General features: G+C 38.1%; 1 protein-coding gene across 3 annotated transcripts in view; it reads left to right on the top strand.

The window, feature by feature from the left end:
- Positions 1–18,650, top strand: part of NIPBL (NIPBL cohesin loading factor) — a 205,139-nt gene that overhangs the window by 70,495 nt on the left and 115,994 nt on the right. The gene's annotated exons all lie outside the window — the stretch shown is intronic.

The raw sequence follows: 18,650 nt of genomic DNA, 5'->3' as shown, positions 1-18,650 counted from the left end.
AAGACTCTTGAGAGTCCTGTGGACTGCAAGGAGGTCCAACCAGTCCATCCTAAAGGAGATCAGTCCTGATTGTTCATTGGAAGGACTGATGCTGAAGCTGAAACTCCAATACTTTGGCTACCTGATGTGAAGAACTGACTCATTAGAAAAGACCCTGACGCTTGGAAAGATTGAAGTCAGGAGGAGAAGGGGACGACAGAGCATGAGATGGTTGGATGGCATCACCGATTCAATGGACGTGAGTTTGAGTCAACTCTGGGAGTTGGTGATGGACAGGGAGGCCTGGCATGCTGCAGTCCATGGGGTCGTGAAGAGTTAGACACGAGTGAGCGCCTGAACTGAACTGATGCATGGACAGGTCCTTACTTAGATACATGTAACACACGAGTTCATTAAAGAAAAAGATTATGAAGCACAGTAGTAGAGGATGGTTTCAAAGAAGAGGTGGGGCTTGGAGAATAGGTAGAGTTTTTTTGGTATAGAAAGGAAAAAAAACAGTATAAGGAAATGTATTCATGCAAGGTTTGAGGATAAGCATATTTTGGAATCAGTGAAAAGATCAATATGGCAAGAATGGACAGTTTATGTTGGAACAGAGGAAAATAGAAATAGAAATAAACTAAAAATGAGGAAAGGGACTTTGGAATTAAGTTTGTAGATTTTTTTTTGAGGTTCCTTATGGAAATAAATAATAAAAACAGTTCTCAGATTTCAATAGTGACACAGTGAAAGGTGTTCTTCACTTGACTTCTAAGAATATATTGTATTAGATTTCCTATATCAACACCACTGCCAAAATAAAACACACTGGGCAAGTTTTAAGAGTTCTCTTTAATCTTTTCTGTCCTTAGAATATATCTCAGTGTATTAGTTTACATGGGCTGCTGTAAAAAAATTACAGTAATTTTGGTGGCTTGAAACAACAGGATTTTATTCTCTCTCAGTTCTAGGGGCCATAAGTCTAAAATCAAGGTGTTAACAGTTTCATTCTCCCTGCAGGGGCTCTGGGTAAGAATCCTTTGCCTCTCTTCCAGCTTCTTGTGGCTCCAGCCATCGCGTGGTTTGTGGCTGCATAACTCTAGTCTCTGCCGTCATCTTCACTCGGCCTTCTTCACTGTGTGTGTCAGTGTGTCTCCCATTTCTGTCTTTCATAAGAACACGTTCATTGGATTTGGGGTCCACCCTAAATTCAGGATGATCTTATCTTGAGATTCTTAACATTTGAAAGACCCTTTCCCAAATGAGGTCACATTCATTGATTTAGGTGGACATATTTTGGAGGAGCCCTTACAATTCAACCCACCACACTCAATAATTTTATACAGTCAGAGTCCTGTGGTGAGAATTACTTGGTTAAATTTTTGTGTGTGTGATGATGTTATTCAGTTCAGTTCAGTCACTCAGTTGTGTCCAACTCTTTGTGACCCCATGGACTGTAGCACGCCAGGCCTCCCTGTCCATCACCAACTCCCGGAGTTTACTCATACTCATGTCCATTGAGTCAGTGATGCCATCCAACCATCTCATCCTCTGTTGTACCCTTCTCCTCCTGCCTTCAATATTTCCCAGCATCAGGGTCTTTTCAAATGAGTCAGTTCTTTGCATCAGGTGGCCAAAGTATTGGAGTTTCAGCTTCAGCATCAGTCCTTCCATGAATATTCAGGACTGATGAATGAATATTCAGGACTGATGATTATATTATTTGATAATATAGTTATGCTGCTTGTGTTTGATTTTAGAGTTTGCCTTTTTTTTAAATTTGATTTAATACTGATTTCTGAATGTAACATTTACATGGTTCCAAAGTCAACCCAGTAGGGAAGGTATTGGGAAGGTATACTCAAGAGCCTCACTACAATCCCATTCCCACCTTCCCTAAGGGCTAATGATTACATTACTTTCAACTTTATCTTTCCTGATTTCTTTTTATGGTTAAACAATACCTATATATATTCTCATTTCTCCTTCATTCAGGAGAGATTGCATTCTGTATACGTTTATTTTGTACCTTGTTTTTTTTTTCACTTGGTTTTTCCTAGGAATTACTCTTGTTTCAGTTCATAGTTCTCATTCTTTTAAACTACTGTATAATATTCCATGATATGGATGTACTGTATAGTCAGATTCCTGTGCTGAGACATTAGATTGTTTTCATGTTTTTATATTGGAAATAACGGTGTAATGAATAACATTTTGCATATGTTCTACATATTTGTGGAGGGTCAGCTTCTAGAAGTGGGATTACTGAGTCAAAAGTTTATGTAAATGTATATGTGTGTGCTGTGCTAAGTCACTTTAGTCGTGTCCGACTCTTTGTGACCTCCATGGACTGTAGCCCACCAGGCTTCTCTGTCCATGGGGTTTTCCAGGCAAGAATACTGGAGTGGGTTGCCATTTCCTCTTCCAGGGGATCTTCCCAACCCAGGGTTTGAACCATTGTCTCTTTGTTCTCCTGCATTGGCAGGCAGGTTCTTTACCACTAGCGCCACCTGGGAAGCCCATGTAGTTTTGATATATATGCCAAATTAAACTACATTTTGCATTCTAGCCAGCAGTGTATGAGAGTACTTGTTTCTCAACAGCATCCATAATGGTGTGTTAACATTTCTCATTTACCAGGTTGGCTGGAATTCAGAAACTTGCTCTCAGTATAGTTTTAATTCTTGTAGTAACGGTAAGGCTGAACATACTCTTCTTGTGTGTTTAAGCGCCATTTTATAGCTTTTATATCTGAATGATTTGAATGATGACAAATTGTTTTTGAATACTGAGTCTACATCTTAATTAATTTTTGTACTTTGTGCTCTTCATTTACGTTTGTTCTCATCTTTAAAATGAGACCTATTCATTGAGTTATTATGAAGATCAAATGAAAAAAAGGGGGGGCCGAGAATGTAAAGCAACAGGCACAGTGCCCAGCACATACTTAGCAACTAGTCAATACATATTTTGTTCTCTCCCTCTATACCTCAGTTTATATACATACACTGCCTACTAGTAGGCAGTCTAGTAAGTGTGTGTCCAAGGTGGGGCCAAGTGTATTTAGTGGGGCAGTGGGTGAAAGTGTATTTAGAGAGGGAGAAGGAGGGAGAGAGAGAAAGACTTCTGTAACAGAGAATTTATGACGTGTTAAATAGTATAGACAATACCGCCGAGAGTAAAAGGAGCCTGGTGGGCTGGAGTACATGGGATTGCAAAGAGTCGTACACGACTGAGCACACACACAAGATGTTTTATTAACTTTCTGGCTTTCATATTCTGAAAATTGTAATAACATTTTGCATAATCTGTTGTTAGTAGAAATTTGGCAGCATGATCCATGTGTTAGAGCAGCATCAGACTTTTTTCCGAAGGAGATTCTAACCTCCCTGAGGTTTCTATGTAGAACATATTTTGAGTAAACTCCTTAAACTTCGTAAAGTTACCTCTCTTCATTTTCCTTGCCTAGATTGGTTGGCTAATAAAACATATATTGCTATCCTTAGTAATACTGCATGTTTGTATTCCATTTCAAACATGTACTCTGGACCATTTCAGTTTTTGAAAAGTCCAGTTCTGAGAAAAATTAATGGAGGACTGTTCAGTGGCAACGTTCTGTCCATCCATTCCTCTGAATATTTACAATTTTACTCTTCGATAGAACTGTACTATTAGAGATCTGTGGATGGATTGCATTATTTTGGCCCCTTGTAGATTTGTTTTTATTGAATTGTCCTTTTAAATGGATGTGATTTAAAAAAAAAAATAGCAAAGTAGCTCAAAACATTTGGGGAGGTTTTTTTTAGGGATGCCTTCAAGGACTTTCTTCGTTATATCATCCAGAACCTTCTTTATGTGAACTCACTGATGCAATTTCCCTCAGATCACAGTGTCTTGGAAAAGCTGTACTTGTCCTGGTCAGTTGCTTCACTTTTAAAGACACTATGTATTCGCTTCTTTTCATTCCTAACTAGGAAACTTAAGCCACATTTGAAGGCCAACTCTTGGGAGTTTTGGGGCGCATTGTACTGTGCTTTACTCTGTACTGTTTTTATTTATTTTCTTTATCCCAGTATGTCCTTTGTTCAGAATCCTTCACTTGATTTATTTTTCAACCTATGTATTCTTCTGGTAAACTGTTTCAGATCCTTATGGAACAACACACAATGTGATATCTATGTTTATGAATGTATGTATATGTGCGTGTTGCACCTTTAGTTACCCAAGCTAGAACCTGAAAGTGGTCCTGGATTCCGTCTCTCTCCACATCCAAGTTGTCGCCAGATTAATCTCTTTCTGTATATTTGCCCTTTTCTTGCTATTAACCTTGCTTTCTCTTTGTTCAAGTGGTAGTGTATTTCCTACCTAATGTTCTTCCTTCCTTCTAGTACCTTTCTACAAGTTTAGCACCTTCTGTTCCACAGCGCTGCTATAGATCATGCTCTAATATCAAAATCTGTTCATATAATTTTCTTAATATAAAGTGTTTCTATGACTGCCTATAGCAGTCAGTCAAATTTGGACTCCTTAACCTAGCACATAGGCTCTTTTATAATCTGGCTTTTGTCTGTTTAACCTCCCTCAGTCCACATGCGCGTCATGCAGTTTCACAGCTTTCTCCCTTTGCACTTGCTTTTCCTTCTGCCCGCAGCACCGTTTCCACTCTTCATCAATACCAAGCTTTCAAAATTCATTACAGGTGACATCTTCCTCAGAAGGTTTTCCCTGTCTTCTAGCCCAGTAGTTACCACTGTGGCCCTAGGGTCAGTAGCATTAGCATCATTGGGAAATTATTAGAAATGCTAAATCCTTGGCTATTACTCAAGGTTTACTAAATTAGAAACTCTGGGCATAAGACCCAGCAATCTCTGGTGCCTGTTGGTTTTCAGACTTTAACAAGCATCAAAATCACCTTGCAGGGGATTGTTGTTAAAATATCAGTTCCATCTCTGAAACATCTTGGAATGGGTGGATATGATAGATTGTATTAATAGCTCCAGGCCTTCACCCCTGCCTGCATCCAGGCTCTTTCCCAAGTGACTGTGTAGTTCCTGCCAGTGACATGACCAAAGGTTTGAAAAAACGTTTGTAAGATTGTGCTTGCACTTTTTCTGCCTCTGCCATCTCTGAAGACCATATCTAGCCTGACCTGCTGGTTCTAGGAGGAGATTGAGAGCTTTAAGCTATTTAGTTTTCAGTTCAGTCGCTCAGTCGTGTCCAACTCTTTAGGACCCCGTGAATCGCAGCACGCCAGGCCTCCCTGTCCATCACCAACTCCCGGAGTTCACTCAAACTCAAGTCCATCGAGTCGGTGATGCCATCCAGCCATCTCATCCTCTGTCGTCCCCTTCTCCTCCTGCCCCCAATGCCTTCCAGCATCAGAGTCTTTTCCAATGAGTCAGCTATACCAAGGAGTGAAATTACAGGGCCTAGGGTAATCACCCAACAGATAATGTCCCTTCTCCAGAGTGTGTGTACCCATTTTGTATACTCCCGCCAGCATTGTGTGAGCATTCCTGTTGTTTACTGTGCTGTCATTGCAACAGTTGATTACTTTTTAACCTTAAATATATCTTACTATCTTATTTTCTTAAAGACTAATAAACTAAAGCACCTTTTCATATGGAAAATTAAGCTCTATGAGGCCACACAGGAATTGTCTGTTTTGTGCACTGCTGTATCACTAGCTCCAACAGTGCATTGCATGTTGTAGGCACTCAGTAAATATTTGTTGAATATATAGTATAAGAGCAAAAGTTGGTGAAAATCAAATTGAGAATTCGCTGACTTTAGCTAGTAATTTATTCTGTGACCATATTCAACATACCTACTATCACTAGGTCTTGATTTTCTTGCCTATAAAATAGATGTTTGTTTCCCAGAGATATTTTTCGCCTATGAAATCGTGTGATTCTGGAATTTATAAATTGTTTTTCACATTTACATTGTTTTGCAACTCATGTTTTACTTATTTTCTCTTGATTCTCTATTTTTTCATTTAATGTGCTTGGCTTACAATGATATACCAGTAATAGCATAACTAATGCTGTCTCTGAATAATATTCTCCACTAAATAGAATCAGAGCACCTCTGAAGGAAAGGCTGGTTTCCACTGTTGGGATAGGAAAGGTATGAGATGAGGTTGGCATATCTTATTGCACTGGAAAGTAAGGAATCTCTTAAACAGTGATAGGACATAACAGAAGGACAAGAAAGTCAGCTTGGAGAAGCTGCCCCTGGCCAATCTGGGAAAATTTTGAGCTTCAAAATAAATGAATAATAATAGATTGCAGCTCATTCAGTAAAAAAGAAATTGCCCAGTCCATACTCACATGAATGAATAGGGAGGAAGGGAATTGTCCCGTTACAGTAGAATGCCCTGAAATAAAACATTGATAGAAAATCATTGATGATATTAAAATTAAGTAGTATAGGTTCAGTGGGAATTAGGTATTTAGTAGTCTCCCTTACACAAGCCTCTTGCCACAAACTGCAGATGGGTAACTTAATAACGGAGAACATGGCTTAAACTGCATTAATCAAGTGGTCAAAGTTAACATCATCAAATTAGCAAAAAACTGGTATCAGTGGCTTCCTGTTATAATTCACTAGGAGTCTATGATAATACCTACTAAAAACATACCGCTGGAATTCCAAATCCATGGATTATACAAACAAGTCAATAAATGCAAAGAAACTACAGGGAAGCAATCTAAATTCAAGAAGACTTAAAGTCATGACAGCTGAATGTTATATTTGATTCTAGGTTGGTTCCTGAACCAAGGGGAAAAAAGTTAAAAAAGAACATTATTGGGACAGTGGATAGAATAGGGACCTGGGATTAAATATTATTTTATAAATGTTAAATTTCATGGTTTTTTCCATTGGCTTCTTGTTATCTAAGAAAATGTTCTTGCTCTTATGAAGTACATTTGTTGTTGCTCAGTTGTGACTGACTCTCTGCGATCCCATGATCTGCAGCATGCCAGGCTTCCCTCCCTGTCTTTCAGTATCTCCTGGAGTCTGCTCAAACTCACATCCATTTAGTTGGTGATGCCATCCAACTCTCTCATCCTCTGTTGCCCGCTTCTCCTCCTGCCCTCAACCTTTCCCAACGTCAGGGTCATTTCCAGCGAGTCAGCTCTTCTGATCAGCTGGCCACAGTATTGGAGCTTCAGCTTCAGCATCAATCCTTCCAGTGAATACTCAGGGTTGATTTTCTTTAGGATTGACTGGTTTGGGATTGAAATGAAAACTGACTTTTCCAGGAAATACATAATTAAGGATTGAGAGAAATGGACTCTGATATCTCCAACTTGCTCTGAAATAGTTCAGGGGGAAACACACACACAGAGGAGGACAGGGAGGAGAAAGGGATGTGAAAGGCAAAGCAGACAGGGCAAAAGGTAAGCAGTGGGTGAATCTGGGTAAAAGTTATGGCAGTTTCTTGTACTTGGATAGCAGTTTTGTGTAACTGTTAACTTTTTGTAAGCTTGAAGTTATATCAAAACTCAAAGTTATCTCTTCAACTAAGAAAATTTTTTAAAAAAGAAGCCTGCAGGAAAAACTAAAAAAAAAAAAAAAAAAAAAAACTTTATGCCTGTAAATTGCTTTGCAAAATTTCTAAATCAGCTATTAGAACTTTTAACTTGGTTCAATAATAAAAGCCCATAAAGTGAATGAACTAGGTATTTAGAACCCACAGACTATAATTGGCCTTTAATGATTCTTTATTTTGAAATAATTGCAGATTCATAGGAAGTTGCAAAAAAAAAAAAAAGAGTATGGGGATATCATGTATACCCTTATTAATCCAACCTCCAACAAAAGTAACATTGTATTGTAATTTCAAAACCAGGAAATTGGCATTTGTACAATCCAGTTTATTCAGATTTAGCCAGCTATGCATGCACTTTGTGTGTGTTTCTATATAGTTTATCATAAATGTAGTTTGACTGAGGGACTGAGCACAAGCACACAGACAAGTAGTTATATGTAACCACCACCGTACTCAATATAGAGAACTGTTCTTCACAAGAACCACTTCCTTGTACTGTCACTTCATAGTCACACCTGCACTCCCCATCTCCAAGTTCTGGCAGCCACTGATCAGCCTTTCATCCTCATGTTGGTATGTCAAGAGTATCCCATGAATGGAATCATACAGTATATATTTTTGAGATTGGCATTTTTCACTCAGTATAATTTCCTTGAGATTCATCCAAGTTGTTATGTTATGAATAGGTGGTACATTTTTATTTGCTAAGTAGCATTCTATGGCAGAAAAGGCAATGGCACCCCACTCCAGTACTCTTGCCTGGAAAATCCCATGGACGGAGGAGCCTGGTGGGCTTCAGTCCATGGGGTTGCTAAGAGTCAGACATGACTGAGCGACTTCACTTTCACTTTTCACTTTCATGCATTGGAGAAGGAAATGGCAACCCACTCCATGTTCTTGCCTGGAGAATCCAAGGGACTGGGGAGCCTGGTGGGCTGCTGTCTATGGGGTCGCACAGAGTTGGACACGACTGAAGTGACTTATCAGCAGCAGCATTCTGTGGTGTAGATTGACCAACTTGTTTAGCCATTCATGCATTGAAGGTCATTTGGGTTATTTCCTGTTTTTGGCTATTACAGATAATGCTGCTATAAACATTGATGTGTAGGTTTTTGCATGAACATAAGTTTATTTCACACAAGAAACATTTTTTGGTTTTACTTTTTGTTTTGTTTTTTTAAACTTAGCATTCAGTTTTATGTTTTAAAGTTTATTCTGAGGCAGTAATTTTCATACTTTGTTGTTGTTGCTCAGTCTGCAAGTCATGTCCAACTCTTTGCGACCCCATGGACTGCAGCACACAAGGCTCCTCTGTCTTTCACTATCTCCCAGAGTTTGCTCAAACTCATGTCCATTGAATTGGTGCTGCCATCCAACCATCTCATCCTGTCACCTTCTTCTACTCCCCTCAGTCTTTCCCAGTATCAGGGTCTTTTCCAATGCAGCTCTTCTTATTAGGTGGCCAAAATATTAGAGCCTCAGCTTCAGCATCAGTCCTTCCAGTGAATATTCAGGGTTGATTTCCTTTAGGACTGACTGGTTTGATCTCCTTGCTGTCCAAGGGATTCTCAAGAGTCTCCAGCACCAAAATTTGAAAGTATCAATTCTTCAGCATTCAGCCTTTTTTATGGCCCAGTTCTCTCACATTTGACAGAACTATTGGAAAACTGTATTTGTGACAAACCATTTTTCCTTCTAGTCTTTTAAATCCATGCCTAATTTTGTAAACACAGTGAACTGAATTCAAGTTAGTATCTTTCAGGAGTATATAGAGTCTCTATGAAAACAGAGAAATGGATTCAAAAAATTAAGGAACTACAGTTGCTGTATTCAGTAACTAAGATATGTTTGTAAATGGCCAGTTCAGTTCAGTCGCTCAGTCGTGTCTGACTCTTTGCAACCCCATGGACCGTATGTAACACGCCAGGCTTCCCTGTCCATCACCAACTCCCGGAGCTTGCTCAAACTCAAGTCCATCAAGTCGGTGATCCCATCCTACCATCTCATCCTCTGTCATCCCTTTCTCCTCCTGCCTTTAATCTTGTCCAGCATCAGGGTCTTTTTTTTTTTTTTTAAGTGGCATGATTCGACATCAAAAACGCTTTGCCCTGCCCTCTTAGGCTAGGTATGATCTAATTTATATGTACCTTTTCTCCTTAGTCTTGTATCAGTCCATCATTGTGTACAGCAACATACTCCCCTTTTCCTCTGTGCTAGGCTCTGTCCTTCTGTACGAACTTGAGCATGCTAGTCCTCCGCCCCCACCCTGTCCCCATTTCTTCTTTGCCTTTTGCCTGTCTAACTCATATTAATGAGACTTCCTAAATGAGACATTGTTACTGTCCACCCTTCACTATAAACTTGGTTGCAGTCTTTTTGTCTCTCAAAGTACCCGGTTCTTTTCATTTAGAAAAGAGTAAGGACTCTAAAATACTAAGATCAGGGACTCTGGAATCAGACCTTGGACAAATTACTTACCTTTATATGCCCCAGGTTTTATTATCTTAAATTAATAATACTACCTGTTAAATAGGATAAGGATTAACTGAATTCAAATATGTAAAGATGAACTAAATGTAAATTAATATGAAATTAAACATGCAAATCCCTTAGAACAATTCCAGGCGTATAGTAGATGCTAAATATCATCCATTATTATTGTTGTGAAGTTTATCACAATATGTGATCATCTGGTACATGGTGATTATTCATAATATCACTACTAATGGATTCTCTAAGCTCTATGAGGGTATTAACCATGTTTGGGGTGGTTTTTTGTTTTTTGTTTTTTTTAAACCACATTATGCTCACAACCCATTGTCAGATCCTATTCTAAGTAGTAGATGCTAGATGCATGATGGTGAATACATAAGATATAATGTTTTAAAAATCAAGAAATCAGATCATCAAGTAAAAGGAGATGAGTCACTTAGAAATTTCATTACCTGCTGATAAGCATATGTAATATTATCAGCTATCAAGTACTGATAAAGAGAAGCCAAACTGCTTCCTCAACTCCAGGCAATTCAGTATTCTGATTGAAATTGAAAGTGTTTCAGTTCCATTTTAAGTTTAGTTTGCTTTTGTGTTTATTTGTGATACTGACTTGTGTCAAAATATTATTTGAGAAAACTATTTTTTTATATCCCTCTTTTCTGCACACCTCCCCTATCCCCATCAGTTTTCCTAGATTTTGTAAACAACCATGAAAGTCCTCTATAACAGGGGTCCCCAACCTTCGGGGTCTAATGCTTGATGATCTGACATGAGCTGATACAATAGTAATATAAATAAAGTGCACAATAAATGTAATGTGCATGAATCATCCCAAAACCACCCCCTCACTCCCAGCCCGTGGAAGAACTGTCTTCCAGGAAACCGGTCCCTGTTGCCAAAAAAGGTTGGGGGCTGCTGCTTTATAACACACAGGATCATTTTATCTTTTTACATTTTGTATTCCTATTAACCTTCTAGCTCAGGATATAGTTAATGTTTTATTTTCTTTTTAATAATCTGTGTTTCATAGTAACTTTACTTTTGTGGGACTAATCATATAAATCAGAAACTTCACTTAAAATTTAGAAACCCATTTTTCTTAATAAAAGATTTACCAATAATGACAGAATTTAAACAACTAAATATTTTTTCATTTTATATATAGAAAGGATATGCCATTTGATGTTATGAAAATCTGCATTTTATGATTAGTTCATTGAATATTAGCGTATTAAATTTTAAAAATAACATGCTTAACCTCAGTCCATGGAATTCTCCAGAGAAGAATACTGGAGTGGGTAGCCAGCCATTCCTTTCTCCAGGGGATCTTTCCAACGCAGGGATCAAACCCAGGTCTCCTGCGTTGCAGGCAAATTCTTTACCATCTGAGCGACCAGGGAAGCCCTAAATTTTATATATTTACATCCTATAAAATAGCATAGTGGGAAGGATCTAGTGGAAATTATTAAAAAGGTTACTGTAGATAATGTGGGCTTCCTTGGTGGCTTCCTGGCAGGCTACAGCCCATGAGGGTCACAAAGAGTCAGAAACGACTGAGCGACTAAGCACTATAGATAATGTGGGTAAGAAATTGCTTTTCTCTGTTTTTATTATTTCTTTTCCTATGAGAAAGACTATTTAAAATAATTTTGATGTTTAGCTCCTTAGTAAGGAGTTGTTAGTTACTAGTCTTAATTGACTTTTTACAAGGTTATTTTTCCTGAAAATTATCCCAATATAGTTCTTTCACATTCATAAATTATACTATTTAATTTTATATCTTAAATTCTTTTATTTTTTTTAATACCAATTACAGAAATAAAGCCTGAGGGAAACATGATGTCTTACCATTCAGTCTCTTATAAAAGAATAGCATCACCGACTTGGTGGACATGAACTTGAGCAAACTCCATGAGATAGTGAAGGACAGGGAAGCCTGGCATGCTGCAGTCCATGGGGTCACAAAGAGTCGGAGATGATTTAGCAACTTAAACAACAACAGCAGCCGTAGACTGTTACAAGCCGTAGACTGGCTTATAAACAGCAGAAATTTATTTCTTACAGTTCTGGAGGCTGGGAAGTCCAAAATAAAGGTCCTGGCAGATTCAGTATCTTGTGAGAACCCACTTTCTGGTTCATAGATGGCCATATTCTTGCTGTGTCTTCACATGGTGGAAGGATCAGAGGAGCTCTTTGAAGTCTCTTTCCTAGGGGCATTAATCCTATTGGTGAGAATTTCACCCTCGTGACCTAATCACCTCTCATGAGCCCCACTTTCAAATATTGATACCATCATACTGGGAATAGGGTTCCATATACAAATGGGGTTGCGGGGGAGATAGAAACATTCACTTCATATCACATGGTTTCGCAGTAATAGGTCTGTTAAATGAAAGGCTTTACTTAATCCTAAGTATGAGATGATATTTTGTACCCAACAAAAAATTTCCCTTAATTAAAATAAAATGTGGAAGTTAACACATTTTAAATTACTCCAAAGAAATTTTAAAAAAGAAAAAGCAAGGTACATATGAAACAGGCTGTTTATTATGGAAGACTTTAAGGACCTGAAAGGTAAACAGAAGAGTATAATGAATGCCTAATGTCCATCACTCAGCTTCAACAGTAATCAACATGCTGTCCTTTTAATTTCATCTATACCTCCTTCCATTCTGTAACCACTGCTAAATTATTAGTAGCAGTATTATTACTTCTGTAGTATTTTGGAATTTGGTAATATATATATTGAAAAATAGAAATCTTGGGTATACTCATATAACCAACATCCCTCCATGATACAGAACATTTTCACATCAAAAACTTTCTGCATGTCTCTTTGTAGTCGCATCCCACCACCACCATCATAAAAAAACATACTGCTAAGTTGGACTTCATAAAAAGTTCAAAAGATATTGTTAAGAGAATGAAAAGGCAAACGAGAAGGATACAATATTTGCAGATAGTATCTAATAAAGAACATTTATCTAAAGTATATAATTGATGCTCTCAGAAGTCAGTAATAAGATTGCCAGCCTCTACTCTAGACCTGCACTTGTCGTTCTTCAGTCGCTCAAGTCCAACTGTTTGTAGCCCCATGGACTGTAGCAAACCAAACTCTTGTATCCTTCACTATCTCCTGGAATTTGCTCAAAGTCGTGTCCATTGAGTTGGTGATGCCATCCAGCCATCTCATCCTGTCCTTCTCGTTTTGCCTTCAATTTTCCCCACATCAGAGTCTTTTCCAGTGAGTCGGCTCTTTGCATCAGGTGGCCAAAGTATTGGAGCTTCAGCATCAGTCCTTCTTATTTATAGTCAGGGTTGATTTCCTTTAGTATTGACTGGTTTGATCTTGCAGTCCAGGGGACTCTAGAGTTTTCTCCAACACCACCGTTTGAAGGCAACAATTCTTTGGTGCTCAGCCTTCTTTCTTTATGGTCTTACTCTCACGTCCATACATGACTATGGAAAAAATCATGTATTTGACTATATGGACCTTTTTCAGCAAAGTGATGTCTCTGGCTTTTAATACACTGTTTGTCATGGCTTTCTTCTAAGGAGCAGGCATCATTTAATTTCATGGCTGCAGTCACTGTCTGTAGTGATTTTGGAGCCCAGGAAAATAAAATCTGTCACTGTTTCCACTTTCCTCCCATCTATTTGCTATGAAGTGATGGGACCCAATGCCATGATCTTAGTTTTTTTAAGGTTGAGTTTCAAGCCAGCTTTTTCAAAGCAGAGATACTGAGTAGGTAGTTGGATTGAATGTATTGTATTTGGGGAGAAGTCACAGTAGGAGATACAAATTTTAGAGTTATCAGCATACAGGTGCTATTTTAAAATCTTGAGATCAGATGAGCTTAACAGCATAGGTAGAACAGGAAGATGAGAAGGAACCAATATAGGATTCAGGAGTGGCCTGTCCTGTGAGGAAAAACCAAAAGAATATGTTGTTCTGGAAAACAGAATTGTGCAAACAGAAGATTAATCAGCTCTGTTGAATGCTGGGTCAAATAATTGAATAGGAGTTTTGTCCATTGCACTTAACAATGTAGATTCATGCCATTACTAACCATGGTAAGACTTTCAGTGGAATGATGAGAATAAAAACCCAGGGTGGTCTCAAGAGAAAGTAGAAGAATTAGAGGTGAATATGGAAAACTGAAGTATTTTGCTGTGAAAGGAAGCAGAAAATGAAGCAGTTTGATGGAGGATATAGGAGACAAGGGTTTTTTTTAATTTGGGTTTTTGGGGAATAGTAGCAGTTATCATGGAGAAGGGAATGGCAGCCCACTCCAGTGTTCTTGCCTGGAGAATCCCAGGGACGGCGGAGCCTGGTGGGCTGCTGTCTCTGGGGTCGCAGAGAGTCGGACACGACTGAAGCGACTTAGCAGCAGCAGCAGCAGTTATCAGCATATAGATGTTTATATGCTCATTGGAATGATCCAATAAGAGGGAAAATTGACACAGGAGAGAGAAGAAGGTTGTTGGAAATGACCTTTGAATGGGTTAGCACAGAAGAGACATTATTAATGTGCATTATACATGAGCAATCATGATTTTTTTTTTGTACATCTTTATGTACTCTTTGGAGAAGGAAATGGCAACTCACTCCAGTATTCTTGCCTGGAGAATCTCACGGACAGAGGAGCCTGGCAAACCATGGTCCATAGGGTCGGAGAGGGTCGGACACAACTGAAGCGACTAAGCACAAGCGTGCATGTACTCTTTCTCAGTTATTGTTTTCAGTACTTTAAGTAATGATCTTAAGCTGTGGAATAATTTCCTAAAGTACCTGAAACATATTTGTTCTCCTACTGAGTTGTCTTAAAGAATTCATTGTTTCTAGGGACTTGTCATATTAGGATCAAAATAGCCAGACAGAGGACCTGGATAGGTATTTTCCCAAAGAAGACTTAAAGATAATTAACAGGCACATGAAAAGATACTCAGCATCACTAATCATCAGAGAAATGCAATTCAAAATCACAGTGAGATATCACCTCACACCTTTCAAAATGACTATTATCAAAAAGTCAACAAATAAAAGAACTCTCACGAACTGTTTGTGGGAATGTAAATGTGCAGCCACTGTGGAAAACAGTATAGAGGTTCCACAAAAAATTAAAAACAGAAGTGCCATACAAAACAATTCCACTTCTGGGTATTCTCTGAAGAAAGCAAAAACACTAATTTGAAAAGATACATATACTGTGTGTTCATCACATTATTTACAATAACCAGGATATGAAAGGAACCTGAGTGCCCATTGATAGGTGAATGGATAAAAATGATGTAGTCTAGATATGTACCTGTTCACATATATGTATATACACATATTCTTTTTTATGGGTGATAACATGCAAGTAGATGAAATCTTGTCATTTGCAACAATGCATATGGACCTAGAGGGTATTATTCTAAATGAAGTAAGTCAGGTAAAAACAGATACCATATGATTTCACTTATATGTGGAATCTAAAAGCAAAACATGTAAACAAACATAAGAAAGCAGAAACAGTTATAGATGCAGAGAACAAACAGGTAGTTGCCAGAGGGGAGATGGGTGGGGGGATTAGTGCAGTAGGTGAGAAAGATTAAGAGGTACAAACTTCCAGTTACCAAATAGATGAAGCACAGGGATGAAATGTACAGTGTGGGGAATAGAGTAAATAATAATGTAATATCTTTGTATGGTGACAGATGGTAACTAGACTTCCTACATTGATCATTTTGAAATGTATAGAAATACCAAATCAATATGTTGTATGCTAGGAACCAACAGTGTTGTAGATCAGTTATGCTTCAAAAACAAGCAAACTCAGAGAAGAAGATCAGATTTGTGGTTATCAGAGAGAGGCTGGGATTGCGCTGGGGGGGAGGGGGTTAGGAAATTGAAGGGAGTCAAAAGATACAAACTTCCAGTTACAAGATTAAGTACTAAAGATGTCATGTGTAACATGATAAACATAATTAAACACTGCTGTATGTTATATATGAAAGTTGTTAAGCAAGTAGGTCTTAAGAGTTTTTATCACAAGAAAATGTCTTTGTATCTGTATGAGATGATAGATATTTATTAAACTTACTGTGGCATCAAAAGATGCTAACAATAACCCTGTGTACGAGACAGCAAAAGAGACACTGATGTATAGAACAGTCTTATGGACTCTGTTGCAGAGGGAGAGGGTGGGAAGATTTGGGAGAATGGCATTGAAACATGTATAATACCATGTATGAAACAAGTTGCCAGTCCAGGTTCGATGCACCATACTGGATGCTTGGGGTTAGTGCACTGGGACGACCCAGAGGAATGGTATGGGGAGGGAGGAGGGAGGAGGGTTCAGGATGGGGAACACATGTATACCCGTGGAGGATTCATTTTGATATTTGGCAAAACTAATACAATTTGTAAAGTTTAAAAAGAAAAAAACAAAAAAATCAGAGTAACCAGAGTTTTTTGAAAAGATTCTAAGGGCAGACAAATCGCAAATAACTAATAGGATGAAGATGAATGATAAACGTATTACTTGCTTTTATCACTTAATATTACTGTAGAGGTCTTCATGTATTCAGGCTTTTCTTATATTTTATATGCACCCAAAAATTGCTTATATGTGTTAAAAAAGTTTTTACAAACTTCAGAATCTGTTGCTTTCTAGTGGTGGTGAATGATTATTTCAGAAGAATCTGGCCAGTCTTTGGACTAGTGGAAAAAAAAAATGTGAATTTAAAAATTTTGTAGTAGTTCAAAGTGTGCCCTCTTGTGGACTGTTCAATGATTTAACATTAAAACATTTTTCTCTTACATTTTAGATTCAATTGATTATATATTATCAAGTGTATTATGGTCTAAAGTTGAGACCTACATCTAAATGTTATAGTTCCTTAAGACCTCAGCCTCATTTAGAGGAAATAAAATGACCATTGTTTGATTTTTGCATTTCTGATCCCATTGTATAGGAAATCATCTTGTGATAAAGGAATCAATCTTAAGTTATATTGTACTATATATAGTACAACATAGATTTAGGTATTTACTTACCTAGCTGCTTAGGATTTATATTCTACCTATTTCCCAAAAGAATTTGAGGCAGTGTATTCTATTAAATGTAATATAAACTGAGACAATAAAAATATAATAGTTTTAAGCCCTCCCTCCCACCTTCCTCACTAAAGAAAAGGAGAAATTAGTATTACCAAGGAAGGGAAAGTGCTAATTAGCTAAATAGTCCACACACATAAAATGTTGGTTTATTCAAAATAATACAATCCTGTAAGACAGCATAGCATAAAGAACATTGAACTAGAAATCCAAACTTTTGTAGGTCAGTTTATAAGCTGTGAGACCTTAAATGTTTTGCTTCTCTGAGGAACATTTCATTTACCTTTTTTACTGGTTTGTCTTTTCTGTCATAGCATTGTAGATACCTCCCAGTTTGATGTCCTTCATATAATGGTTGATAATGTGAGATAAGATTAGAAACACCTGAGTTCAGGAGCGTCCCTGGCTTTCCCCCGGTTGGTTCAGACGGTAAAGAAAGTACAGAATCCCCCTGCCGTAACAGACATGGGTTCAATCCCTGAGTCAAGAAAGTCCCCTGGAGAAGGAAGTGGCAGCCCACTCCAGTATTCTTGCCTGGGGAGTTCCATGGACAGAGGAGCCTGGTGGGCTGCAGTCCATGGGGTCGCTAAGAGTCAGACATGACTGAGCAACTTCGCTTTCACTTTTCACTTTCATGCATTGGAGAAGGAAATGGCAACCCACTCCAGTACTCTTGGCCTGGAGAATCCCAGGGACGGAGGAGCCTGGTGGGCTGCAGTCTATGGGGTCGCACAGAGTTGGACATGACTGAAGCAACTTAGCAGCAGCAGCAGAGCGTTAGAGTGGTTTCATGGATGCTTACTTTATTACTGTTAAAACGTACATATGTGTTTTAGGAACTTTTGTCAGTATATTTATAATCAAAGTGAGGAAAAAGAAAATTCTTATTTTTACCTACTTATATACTTTCACTATTTTTAAGAAAAAACTTTTTAAAGTTGAATTAAGATGTATGAATAAGGGGAATTATTAATGTTACATCATTACACTGTTCTGAAGAGTATAAACGAAAAAACTCAGAGGTTCTCCTGAAAGTTACTGACTAGCTTCTCTTAAAAAAAAAAGAGAAGTATTTAAACTGTTTAAAAATTACAATTCAGCTTTCTATTTCAGCACTATGTCTTAGATAATTGATGTAGAGCAGACTCTGTTTGCTGTTTATGAAGCTATTTAATGAAGACACATCTTTTTCAAAATTTATTTTTTAATTCAAGGATAATTGCTTTACAGAATTTTGTTGTTTTCTGTCAAACATCAACATGGAATCAGCCATAGGTGTACCTATGTCCCCTCCCTCTTGTACCTCCCTCCCCATCTCACCCTTCTAGGTTGATTCAGAGCCCCTGTTTAAGTTCCATGAGACATACAGCAAATTCCCATTGGCTATCTATTTTGCATATGGTAATGTAAGTTTCCATGTTACTCTGTCCAGACATCTCACCCTCTCCTCCCCTCTCACCATGTCCATAAGTCTGTTCTCTATGTCTGTTTCTCCACTGCTGCCCTGCAAGTAAA

This window comes from Bos javanicus, chromosome 20 (genome assembly GCF_032452875.1).
Source record: "Bos javanicus breed banteng chromosome 20, ARS-OSU_banteng_1.0, whole genome shotgun sequence".
In the NCBI taxonomy this organism is placed as follows: Eukaryota; Metazoa; Chordata; class Mammalia; order Artiodactyla; family Bovidae; genus Bos; species Bos javanicus.
Note: the sequence above shows the minus strand (reverse complement) of the source record. Positions and strands in the feature narration are given on the sequence as shown.